The following is a 13192-nucleotide window of genomic DNA, read 5'->3' as shown; positions in this document are numbered from 1 at the left end:
ATTGATATCACGGTATGCACAAACAATTAAGTAAAATGTATCCACAGCAGACACACACAGAAATCAATTAAGACAGTAAGCAAAACCCCCAAAAGTCCCAAAAACGATTACTAGCACCATTTTCCGAAATCACTGCACTGAAAAAATAAACAGAACTCTGCACAGTCTTTCAAATTCATGTAAGATCCTCTTAGCTTTTAAGCCCCAAACAATACATTCCCCTTACCCTACTCTCCTTCTAGCTCCTGACCGGAAGGTCCTGGGTTTAACCCCAGGTAGGGGCAAGTGCTGTACTGGAGCTTGCTCTAATTCCTTCCAGACGGCTCCCAGGTCCACTCAGCCTGCTTTCCAAGTGAGTACCGGGGGTTAATCCTTCCGGGGATAATAGGCCTGCTGAGCGTGATGCTGACCACATCACCTCCACCTCCAGTGTCAGATGGTCAAAGACAATTGGTGGCCCTTGCCCCCCATTCCCCATGGACCTTTCTGGCCCAAAAAAGGGACCTACCTACCCTACTCTCCACAACAAATCACCTGTGCCTTCCTGTGCCTTCCTCTCTTCCTGACCTCCAGGGTTCACTGGCTTATACTGTCTATGCTCTTTCTGACCAGACCAGGACCTGAGAAGCTGGAAGGTCCAGGAGATCACTGTTCATAGTGTCCACTGTCCACTCCCCGCATCTAGAGACAAATGGCTACTGCATTGAAATTATTAAAGTAAAACAGGGAATTAGTGTAATGATTACTCAACCCATGGCTTAAGGTGAGGTAAATTGTTGAGACAAGCAGGCTTGCTGGAAAGTTAAAACTCCATTAAGCCATAGTTTGGCTTTGGTACATGTTGTTGTCATACAGTATATCATTATTTTAAAATGAATAAGTAGACATGGAGCTAATCATGTCTACCACCAGGGATCTAACTATGTTTATATGGACTAGAAAATTGCATACTTGGTGTAGTAGGTAAGCACAAAAGTGATTGAACAACTGTGACATCAATCAACAGACACAAATAAGGAATGCCCCCTTGCTCAATGTATGAGGATCAAACCCACAATCTTCAAATCATGAGATTGATACGTTATCTACTACTATCCCAACAAAGCTAGATGCTGTGCACAAGGAAAAAGAGAAATGGACTGGAACTTACACTATCACAGAACCGACCTTGTCATGCATTTAGCACTATTATAAGATATATTATTATTTCCTAACCAAAGCTTTTCTTAACCTGCTCATACTGTTCCAAGGTCTTCTTTCTAATTTCTCCTGCCACACCTCTTTCTAGTTTAACTGGCTTCCTTATTTCAGGAACTTGCCTTCTCACAGTCATTATAATTAATACAGTTTGCTTTGCATTCTGTCTGCCTTGCAAATTGTGTGGAGGTTTATGTTTTTCTTTGACTTGAAATAGGTAACCCAAAGTGTGTCCTGAGTAATATGATATGGTCACAACAAGTTGTGATAATTTTAAGCAAAAAGTAGAATGTGATTGTTCTTTAAAATTGAAAAAAGTCAATTGATTTGCTTTTAAGTTGAATTTCTATAGCTGTGTAAACATTTACATACAATTTCTTTGGGTTTTCTAAGAGATAAAAAGTGACAACTTTTTTTCAACAACCACATCGGGAATCTAGGAGAAGTGTTTTCACCTGTGGACAAATTGAATCAGCACTATAGATTTAATCATAGAAATATACATTATTAGTTTACAAAAATCATCAAGTAAAAATGTTTTATATGCTGGTTTGGCAACATCAGTACTGAAAATTAAGATATGCAGTAAAATCATTAAAGCAAAACAAGATTCCCCTATTGTTAAATTATTAAGCTTGAATTGAATTGATTTATCCATCATCATCTTCACTTCTGTTTTTCCAATGGTAAACTTAATTTTGCAATATGATACTCAGGAATAAAGGAAATGAACTTCTTTAAAAAAAAATATATTAATTTCAACACCAATTTCACTGGATTAGTGACATTAAATATGAGAACACGTTCCTACAATTTGACAATGAAGAGATGTGTGGTCATTAATGCCTTCACATTCTCTATACAGTGTTAATAATGCTGAAAAAAAGGTCACATGCAAGAGGCCCAAAAAGCACATGAAGCTGAAAGCTTAGATCTGGAGGATCCAGGCACTGATCCCACTTCTTCTCACAAGGAAAGCAAGTGCTCTACCATTTGGGCTACCCCCCTTGCTTTGATCCGTACACCCACCATTCTCTCCCACGATGTCCTGTTCTTCCTTTCCTTTGCATTCCTTCAGGTGGACAAGATGGCTGGAAACAGCCCTGACTAGTATACAGCTCCTCCCATGACCTTCCACCCCAGACTCTGGATTTGTATCTCTTCAAGACTGCATTGTTAATTGTATTGAATTAATTTGATTTTTGTTTCCGATACTGTGGACTGTACAGTAAGTGAGATGATCAATTTCAGTAATGCACAATATTCTGGACCTTGTTCTGTCTGCTGTACATTTTATACTTTTGTGGTATTGAGTTCAACACACTTTACATTCACTGTAGGAATTCATGTTTTACAATCCATTGACTACTTTGACAGCAAGTCACTTAAATAAATGCATCAAGTGGTTGCAACAGCATATTGTCTACTGTACAAAATAAATATTGTAGGCACTCTGTTGTCACATCAGTTCATGTAAAATTGCAGAAGTGAAAGGAGCTTAATACGCTTCACTCCAACAAATTATTGACTGACATTTGAAATAAAAAACAAAGAATGTAAACAATATAGTTCAAAACCAGAGGAAACAGAAGAAGCCAGCTCAATTAGCTTTGATTCAGTTGTCTTTTTGATAGTGACAGTTTAATTTGATGTTTGAGTTTTCTTCTCTGTGACAGAGCACCAGTTACAGTACATTAGGGCAAGTGACTGAGATAGCCACACAGCTCCATTGCTGAACTGATTCTGCTGGCTATAATGTTAGTTTTAACTAGTCTCTGCGTGGTGTCCAGTAGAAAAGGTGCCAAAGCTGTCTGGGAGACCTACAAATTCCTACATAAGAAGTTAACACACAGAATGTAAAACAGCATATGTGGTATAGGAATATTTTAAACACTAATAAAATGCATATTCATATATTAAGTTGAATGTCACACACTTTTTCAGTCAGCCAATAAGAACTTGTCACTGTCACAGTCAAACAAGAGGCGAGTGCCTGCTTTTATCTCCCTAGGTTCTTAACAAAAAGGAACTATGCAATGCCCCTATTTTACTCATTGATCAATTTTAGAAATAAATATGTTGGAAAAATGTAACATAAAATATAGATATTTAGATGTGAACTGTATTGTTTTCCCCAGTTATCTTCCTGATATGCTTAATTTGACATTTCGATCACACCTTTTATCAATAACTTCAAAAAACTCAAACAGATGCTATTGAAGAGGTAAAATGCACTTCACCCAGGAGTAGAAGTGACGGGAGTGACTCCGGTCATGTATTACCATAATAAATGTCTGGGCAACACTGTCTGAGACGTGTCTGTCTGTGATTGAGTGAGATGCAAAGCGTTTGTACAGAGTAATTGTGAATTCAAGCACGTAGAAATGTGTAAGATTTGGATCTTACCTTTGAAGAAGTTGAAAAGGGTTAAGAATTTTGTGCTCTGAGAAAAGAACAACGGGCTCTGTTCTCATAACTATCCTTAGCCTTGGTGAGTTGCTGGCTGATAGTTGCAATCGCTCACGACTCTCTTTTATCAGGTATCAGACATTCAGTTGGGAAACTAAACCTTCCCTTGGTACGCTGAAACTGCCTAAGAAAATATCTTGTAGATACCATATCTGCTTTTGTTTTGGCTTCCTCTTATGTGACTAAATTGGTGTGATTCTCACTGTATAAAAAGGGAAACACTGCTGTATTCTATTTGAGCTACTGTACATTCAGAACTGTTTTCTGTACTGTGCTCCTGTATGCATACAATAAAGATCTGCTTTCCTGCTCACTGCTCAAGAACCTGATCATTGAGTGATTTCTACTCTTTCCTCCTGAATTATAACATTTGGTATAATTCAATTTACCCTTGACAGTTTATAAATAAATTCTTAATAAAAAAATCACATAAACATTCATTGTGTTTATTTTATTCGTCCTGATTTATTTATCCCCTAATTCTCATTATCTTCTGTAAAATATAAAATACTGTAAACTTTTGTCCCAAAGCATTCACATTTGAATGTTGTGACAATTTCTGCGATATAATAATAATAATAATAATAATAATAATAATAATAATAATAATAAACTTTATTTTATATAGCACCTTTAAAGGTGGTTTCTCATCCAGTCTGCATATTTGTTTGTAGCACAAATAAACATTTCTTCTGATCTCCCCACTATTAAACTCTTTCCCTAAGCACCCTAGGGTGCTAGTTGGGTTAAACATCAATAACTAATGCAAATATGCTTTATGAGAGCCATGACAAAGTGACTTTTTTGCACATAATTTGCACATTGACAAATTACTAAACAAATGTTATTTTGTAGCAAATGCCTAACACCAGTCTTTGTTGTTATTCAGCAGTTTACTACTTCATTTGATCAATATTGTGTTTTGTGTATAGTGTTTTGAGTTGATCAATGACAAAAAAAATTATAATTAAATTCATTAATGATTACATATTGTAACACAATAAAATGTGAAAAAGAGGGTGAATACTTTTGAGAGTCACTGTACAACCTATTTGTACAACAGTCCCCTCCACAGTGACACAGAGTAACAATTCTGTATCAGCAGCCCCACTATAGAGAAAATAAGCGTGGAATGAGAAATTAATTCACCAGTTGAATTAAGGGGGATGTATAGGGAGATTAGACTGTACATTCCCAGAAAAGAACTTAGCCAAGACACCATGGTTCTCACATTTACAGTCACAAACAATGTCCTTGGATCTTTAGTGACCAAGTAGTCAGGAACGTGGTTTAACACCTCTTCTGAAGAACTGGAATTCCTCCAGCACCTGCACCCAGGTATCATACCGGGGATTTGGTTTGGAAATAATAGCCCAAAGAGATGAGCACTGCCTGCTGGTTAGACAGCACCACTTACAGCAGTAGCCTAATTTGTATGGTGGTCTCTCATTCAGGCATTGACCAGACTCTGCCCTGCTTAGCTTCTGAAATCTGGCAACAGGATAGTAATGCAAATTAGGTGGAAACTGAATCCCAAGTGATGGCTCTGAATCCGACTGCCATAAGGGTCAAACAAATTAGCCCATCAGACTGGATGAAGCCCTTGGGCCATACATTAGACACACTTGTGTTACTGAGACCTGCTTCAACATTGCATGCTTCTCCAAGTCTGACCAGACTATGAGCCTGCAATAACCACTGTGTCTTTCCTATGATGAATTGTTCAGAGTCATCTGCATGCGTGCACCCTTTCTCAGTCTCTGAAAACAGAACTGAGAGAACATTCCTGCTTGAGCTTTATTATTGTTTTTACAGTATTGTTTACAGATGCAGCCACTCAGAATGCTCGAGGTGTAATGTGCCGTACCACAAAGAACATGCCGCAGTACACTGAAACGCCCAACACTTTTTTATTTTTTCAAATAATTTGATGCAGGTTTGCACTACTGTGTAAAACTGGCAGGTCGTGCCATGAATCCTAGCATAAGTAAATATTATATTAAAAATAAAGTTTTTTTTTCTGTGCTGGAAGGAAAAGAAAAAAGTCACATTGTGCTGCAGTCTTCTTCTTTTCTTCTTCCATTATCTTCTATTCTCCTTATCTTCTTTTTTTTCAGCATGGAATAAACATTTACCTGTTCCTTTGCAGCCAACGCATGCTGATGCAGCTACCTACTTGAACTTCATAACAAATAAATGGATATTAAATCATTAGTGCTTTCCAGCATGGAAAGTGTTTTCTAGTCATGCTGTACTAGACATGGCTTTCAAAGCATATGGCATTTACAAGCAAATAAACACAAACTCTACCGTAAAAAAACAGAGTTTGGTTCTCCTCTGCTGCTACAGTGGAGCTGAAAAAAAAGCTGCTTTATCTCAGGAACAAAAGCAGCACAAATGCTACTTTCTACAGCACAAACTAAGCACATTGTTAATTCTCAGTAAAGTAAATTACTTAAAGTAAACATTTCCTTAGCTGTTTTTTTTCATTTCCTGCATCAGTTTTGAATAATTTTAGTCCATTCTTCTTTGCAAAACTGCTTTAACTTGGTAACGTTTAAGGACTGCATATCAGGGTCCTATAGTGGACTGTTCCCCCTCCCACAATGTTTAATAACTGAGAAATTAACTCAGCAACTGTATAATAAATTAAATAAGAAAAACCTGTTGTTAAATTCTGGCAATTAACTATTAGCCAAATAACAAGGACTAATAGCAACATGTGGATTTATGATAGATTACTGGGAAAAGACCAAGATTAATGCTTCATTCACTTTTTCCATGGCTTTTTATTGTGGCTTTGTCCAAGCTTGATTAAGTTAGCAACCATATCTAAGGAGGGGTGGGGCCATGGGTTTGGTTGTAGTATTTTTTTCTCTTTCGTTGTTTATATTGTACTCACAACAAATAGCATGAAATCTTTCAGGTTCAATTTAATCCCAGAGTACAGTATACCAAATGTGTGAATACTGCCATATGAGACATGAGTTAAAATGTTCATTTGAAACGTATTTGTATATATTTGTTTCCTATAACTGCCCTTTTTCCTTTACCATTAATAATACAGTACATACTGTAAAAAAAAAACAAATAAAGACTACACTAAGGGCCCTGAGTTCAGTCGTTGGGGTGTAGAGTTTTTATGTTCTTCCTGTGTCTGGGCGCTCCAGTTCTCTCTCACACACGAAGGACATACTGCCAGTTTTGGCTTCTGGGAAAATTTCCCTGGTGTGAGTGTGTTTGTGTCTGTGTGTTGTCATGTGCTCTCACAAGGCACCAGTTCTGTAGGGTTTGGGCATTTACTGGGACAATTATTAATTGTAGCAGTAAATCACGAAATTGATTATTTTAATGGCTTTAAAATCCAACCATGCGATATAACTCAAACAACGCACACACACAGGTACTAATACACGAGGATATATTTATTAATACATAGAATATGCATGTAAACCTAACAAATCTTATCGAGAGGGTTATCAGAATACAAAAGGTATATATTCAGTCAGTTACGAAGAGTTACACATATCAAGAGAACATACGTTCTGTATATCATTCATTTAGACCGTTTCGTAAATTAACTTAGTTATAACTTCTACATTGGATCCTCAAAACAAGTACATAACTCTTAGGAATTAAATTGATATCAACTGGTTGGGATAACAATTGAATTCTCGAACTGTAATGCAGTGAAGTTGAATACTCATCCAATCTCTGGGGATTCAGATCTCCTGCGGGCACAAAGAAACTGAAGACCGACTAGTTAGTTTTGGCTTTAACTAGCGAAGTTTGTGCACAGGAGAAAAGATTACTGTGGGTCCCAGCAGGTCAGGAAGAGGACCGGTTCGTTCCCGATGAAGCGCTAGTTCTGAATACTGATTCAGCTGTCCACAGTTCCGACCTGTTCACGAGGCTTGCTGCTGATGCTAACCTCGGGTGGATCCTCTGGTTACTCTCTGGCAACCTCCGCTCTCGAATCTTAGAACAAAGCAAAGTTCTGGCACTCGGACACACTGGCCGTTCCGTGGTTGTCCAGGCTGAGATTCAGGATGGTCAGGAGGCGCGTTGCGAGAATGTCCTGCCCTTGGAAGCCTTCTGCTCCTGGGCCGTCCTGCCCTGGAATTGTCTCGCACCCCTGGAATTCTCCTTTGAATTCTCCTTAGAATAGTCCGAATAGTTCTCCTTCTCCAGGCTCTCTGTTGCCTGTTTTTATCTGGAGGAACTTCAGCTTGTTCATTGGCTGAAAGTTTAATGGGCATCAGAGTCCCACGTGGGTTACTCGGCCCTACCAGTCCCTGATTGGTTGATCAAGGTGAGATATGAGTCACTTACTCCTGACACTTAAGAATGCAGTCCAGATGTCCATTTGGCACTCCCTAGACAGATTGGCGCCAATGGATGACCATTGATCATGATAGCCAGGCTTAGCTAAGTACATCCCCATTTGGGAGCTGTCCCTTATCAAAAGAAAACATCTTTAAATCAGCCTGCATGAATAGCTTCTCTGTGGCTGCACCACAGAGATGAAGAGAGAGATGGGGCCTCATTTGGGACAGCAAAGCAACACTGAATTCTGTCTTATTAATAAGCCTCGCCGCTACAGTGTGCTCTGGAATGGACTGGGACCCAGGTGTATTCTGCCTTGCACCTGTTGCCTCATGGGATAGGCCATGTAACCCTGTCTTGGATAAAGCAGTTAGAAAATGGACTGATGGATCTCTAAAGGCATTGCTGCATACATCAGGCTCTATGTGCATTAGTAGGTATAAGTTGTACTGTAGGTTTATTATATAATTCATGGTTGGAATGTAATCTTAGTTCCAATAAATTACAAAATATTACAACAAATTCTAGGAGACAAGCACCTTTGATCGTTTCAGTAATGCTGCGGACCCTGAGTTTCTCCCTTTGTTTGCGTTTGTGTTTTTGTTTGTTTGTCAGATGCATGGTTTTGTGTTTTGTTAGATGCACCAAGTGCAAAGATGGAATACTTTACCACTCCTGGACATCTTGATCCCATTCATTCGAGCGAATTCCATATCTCTTGTCGACGGAGTTGGGAGGCTCTGGCAATTACCTGTGCGGACATATTCCCAGGATTTTCTACTCTAAGTAATAGAACCATGGAAGCCACTTTAGCTTGGATGGACAAGTCCCCCTCAGGAGAAGGTGAAAGTGAATATACCGATGGCAAAAAAAACAAAATAACAGAGTTCAAGAGGTGGTGTTAAGATCAGACTGCGCAGACGTGGTTAATAATGTTGTCTAATGAATGACAAACTTGATGAATTAACACTAAAGGCTAAAACAGAACATTTATTCAAGCATAGCAATCTCATATGTTTAACTGAAACCGGCTGACTGAGGATCACTGCAATGTTGATCTGGAAGACTATACTGTCATCACAGCAGACCACAACAAAAGGTCGGACTCTGGGCAACGCAGAATAAAATACTCGAAAAGATCTGCACTTGTAACTATGAGATTATCTCTGTTTCAATCAGACCTTTTTATTTTCCCCCTTGGGTTTGGACAGATCACAGTTATTCTTGTTTACGTGGGACAGATCACAGTTATCCTTGATTATGTGCCTAGTCCAAACCACAGTGAAGCAGCCGACAAGATCAAGGTTTACTTTAACGATGCGCTAGCGCAATCTATGAATCAGCCGGTGTTTGTGCTTGGAGATTTTAATACTTGTGATCTGCTTGCTCATCTTCTTACTCTTCATCAGTACATCACTTGTCCGATGCGCTTAACACTTATCCTGGATACACATGCTTATAAAGCAGCATGTAGACCTCCCCTTGGTTAATCTGACCACAATATTCTTCACCTTCTGCCAAAATACCAACAGAAGATTAAACATGAAAATCTGTTTTAAAATCTTTAAAGCTGTTTTCAGAGAAGAGTAAGGAGGAACTTAAACACTGCTTTGACACCACGGGCTGGCATGTATTTATTGGCTCATGTCTCGACCCACACGAATATTGTTTATCCCGTTTTGTGAAGACACAATGATACAGATGAAGACAATCAGAATCTTAACAATAAACCATGGTTATCCAAAGAATTTAAGATGTGCCTAAATGAGAAGCAGCTTGACTTTATTAAAGGTGATGCATGTATGATCAGGGAGAAAGAGAAGGAATTTTAGAGTAAAGTAACGAGTGCTAAGACAGATTTTAAAAAGTTGAGCATACGCTTTATATGGTAATACAAAGCAGGCACGGGAAGGACTTAATATAATGATGGAGAGAAAGGGGACAAGGCAAAATGTACATATTGCAGACTGCTAGTTTTATCAATGAACTTAATAGTTTTAAAAAGTTTGATTCCACAGATTCCAAAAGCAAAAGTGAGGAGATCTTTGACAAAGTTCCCATATACCCATCCATACAATTGTTGAAACAGTAGGTAGCTGCATGTTTTGCACACATCACAACAAATAAAGCAACGGGACCTGATAGTTTAAGGGGTAAAGTGCTAAAAGTGTCACGAAGGGTCTTTCAGGACCCTATACAGACAGCACAATCCGGAAGGGAGTGAACAGACACGGGAAAGAGACGAGGAAGTGGGCTGGTAGACGAACAGGGGGGCCTGACGAAGGTGCTCGAAGGGGGAGTGGTCCAGGCAAACAGTCCAAAGGGTGCTCGTGGGAAAATCCGTTGGGAGGCAGATGTCCAGAGCCGGGTGGTCCATCCATGACAAAGACAAACAAAGTTAAAAGCCAGAGCGAGATCTGGCGAAGGGTCAGGGGGCTCAGATGGTCAAGGCTAAGAGCCCCTGACCCAGATGGTCAGGACGCCGGGTTAAAGGCTTGCCTTCGGACAACCCGGAAAATAGGCAAGACCATCTTCCAATACTGAGCCTGGAATAGTGGAAGCGTCTGGCTTTTAAAGGGGAGACTTGAACAGGAGGCAGGTGCAGGAGATCAGGTAAAATGTGAAAGAGCCGGAGAGCTCTTAAGAGGGAGGGATTACAATCGTGACAAAAAGTCTGTGTTAGCCAACTTAAAGATATTATTTTTCAGTTGTTTCTCAATTTCCATACTGTGCCAGACACATGAAAGGAATCTACAGCTGTACCTTTTCCAAAAAGTCAGGGGCTAAATTACTAAAATATTTTAGACCTGGCCCTAACCACTCTTTTAGCCAAATGTATGGAAAGAGTTGCAGTAACCACTTATTATATCCACTTCAATTTGCTTACAGAGGATGTAGGGAGACAGAGGATGCAACAACAGCTCTGCTTTTAACACCACGCAAATTCATATTCTTTTACATCTCCTTTTTAAATTGAATGTGAATGGGAATTTAAGGAAAGACTTCCTTAGAGATCGAACTCAGAGAGTCCATGTGAACAGTATTGTAACACTTCGGAGTTCACGTGGGCTCCCTCACTGCTGCCACATCAGGTCGGCCCCCCTCCATTGGGGACTCAAACGCAGGCCTCCGGCATCACTCAACAGGGACCTAGCCTCTTGAGCCAAAGGGAAATCTCCTGTCAGCCCGGCGGCTGCGGTCCCTGCTATTCACAGGGAAGGGTTGTGTATTGTCACTTCTTCTGTTCTCAATATATGCTAATGAGATGCAGATTCAGAGTAGCACAGCCATTCTAAGATGACATGGTTCTTAAGGGACTCTGTTTAAAGGACTAGACTCTAGGTGAGCAAACTTCCTTTGAATACATCAGTATCCTTGAAAACTGTTGCCAATCCAGCACATTGGAAATAAATGTGACCAAGACTAGAGCTTCTGTCCAATGTTAAAACCGAAGGTGGGCAATCTTTGCAGACCATAGTACTCAGTCTGTAGCAGTTGTGGAGAGTTAAATATCTAGGAACACATATTGATCAGAGGCTGAGTTACACTGAGAATATAGACAACATTTTTAATAAAGCGAACCAGAGGCTGTTTTTAATTCAAAGATTAAACAGCTTTAATGTTCATCAGAATGTCCTAGAGTTGGCCTTGCTGAGAGCATCCTAGCATTTAATATGACAGTTTGGTATGGAAACCAGGGGTTGAAAAGCAAAACCAAACTGTCCAGGACTGTGAAAATGGCAGGAAAAATAATTGGAAAACAGCAGCTCCAGCTCAACTCAGTATTATATCATTATACAGATCTCAGAATAGTAAGGGACATCAAAGGCAAATTCCGCACACCAACTCCATTCTCAATTCATAATGCCCCCATCATGAAGACGATATAGGGTACCAAAGTCAAATAAAAAATATAAGAAGTATTTTTTCCCCTTTGCAATTAAGCTGCTCAATTAATGTATGTAACTGTAGTCTCTCCACTACCTATTTATTTATCCACATAATTATTTATTACACACTGATTTAATGTACTGTGAGTGTGATTTCATGTAACTTTTATATTGTGCTTGTGTGTTTTATACTTTTATGGGAGAAGACAAAGAAACATTTTGACAGTAGAGGAAAATCAAGTATACATCTATAATCTATATTTTTTCAATAAACAGCTGCTACTACAGTATAGAACTTTCCGAATTTTACCTTGAGAACCAGTGTTCCACTTGGTAAACACACAGAGTAAACAGAAGAGTAAATTGTAATAAACATTCTTATTAATCTGCACTCACCAACCAATCTGTTCCAAGAAAAAAATCCAGTGATCCAGTGTTCCACTTGGTAAAGTACTAAATTGCTTTGTCTATTGCATACTTTAGTCTATATTGGATATTTGGTTTGTCTACTCCCATACTTTAGTATCCTCTAGTGGGCAGTAGCTGTTACTTTGTGTTTCTTGTAATTGAGGACATGGTTAGTATTGTCATGACCACCAGCCAGCAGAGATCAACGCGTAAGCGAGCTAATCAGTACCAGCAGCGGGTTACTATTAAAAAGCGCCGCCACACGAGTTAACACACCTGCAATTGCAATTGCGGCACGCCGGGCTATTTATACTATTCTAACCTACTTCCCATTGCTCGGTATTGAGTTCACTTCTTGTTGCTCTGGCTAGCGTTCTTACCCTTTTGCCTTCCTGGAATTCTGTCTACACCTTTTGCCTTCGGACTTCGGATCTCGTCTCCCCCCTTGGATTGTTTGCTATCTGTGCCTATTTCGGATTTGGCCCTGCAGCTCTCAATTCTGTCTCACAGTTTGGACTGTTCGCCACCAGTGCCTTTACTGGATCTCGACCTACCTTACGCCTTCGGACTATGACTCAGCTCCTGGTTTTGCTTTGTTCGCTTACTACCTCCCAACGACTCCTGCATCTGCATCGGATCCTTTACACCTCTACAGAGCAGCGTTACAAGTATGAAGCTGGGCACTAATTTCGGCAGCCAAGTTTGTTACAATTGGTATTAAATTTAGATCATCCCCAGTCAGTACACTGTTTTCAGTTCACTGCAATTGACCCCTCTAGATGAGTAATGCCATGTGAAGGGTGTGAGGCTTTTCTAGTTACTATACACATTCTCTTCCTTTTAATTTTGTTTGCATAGTTTTATATTGGGAGACAGTGAAATTCATATGATGGAGAACAAAG

Source organism: Lepisosteus oculatus, chromosome 13 (assembly GCF_040954835.1).
Source record: "Lepisosteus oculatus isolate fLepOcu1 chromosome 13, fLepOcu1.hap2, whole genome shotgun sequence".
Classification (NCBI taxonomy): domain Eukaryota; kingdom Metazoa; phylum Chordata; class Actinopteri; order Semionotiformes; family Lepisosteidae; genus Lepisosteus; species Lepisosteus oculatus.
Note: the sequence above shows the minus strand (reverse complement) of the source record.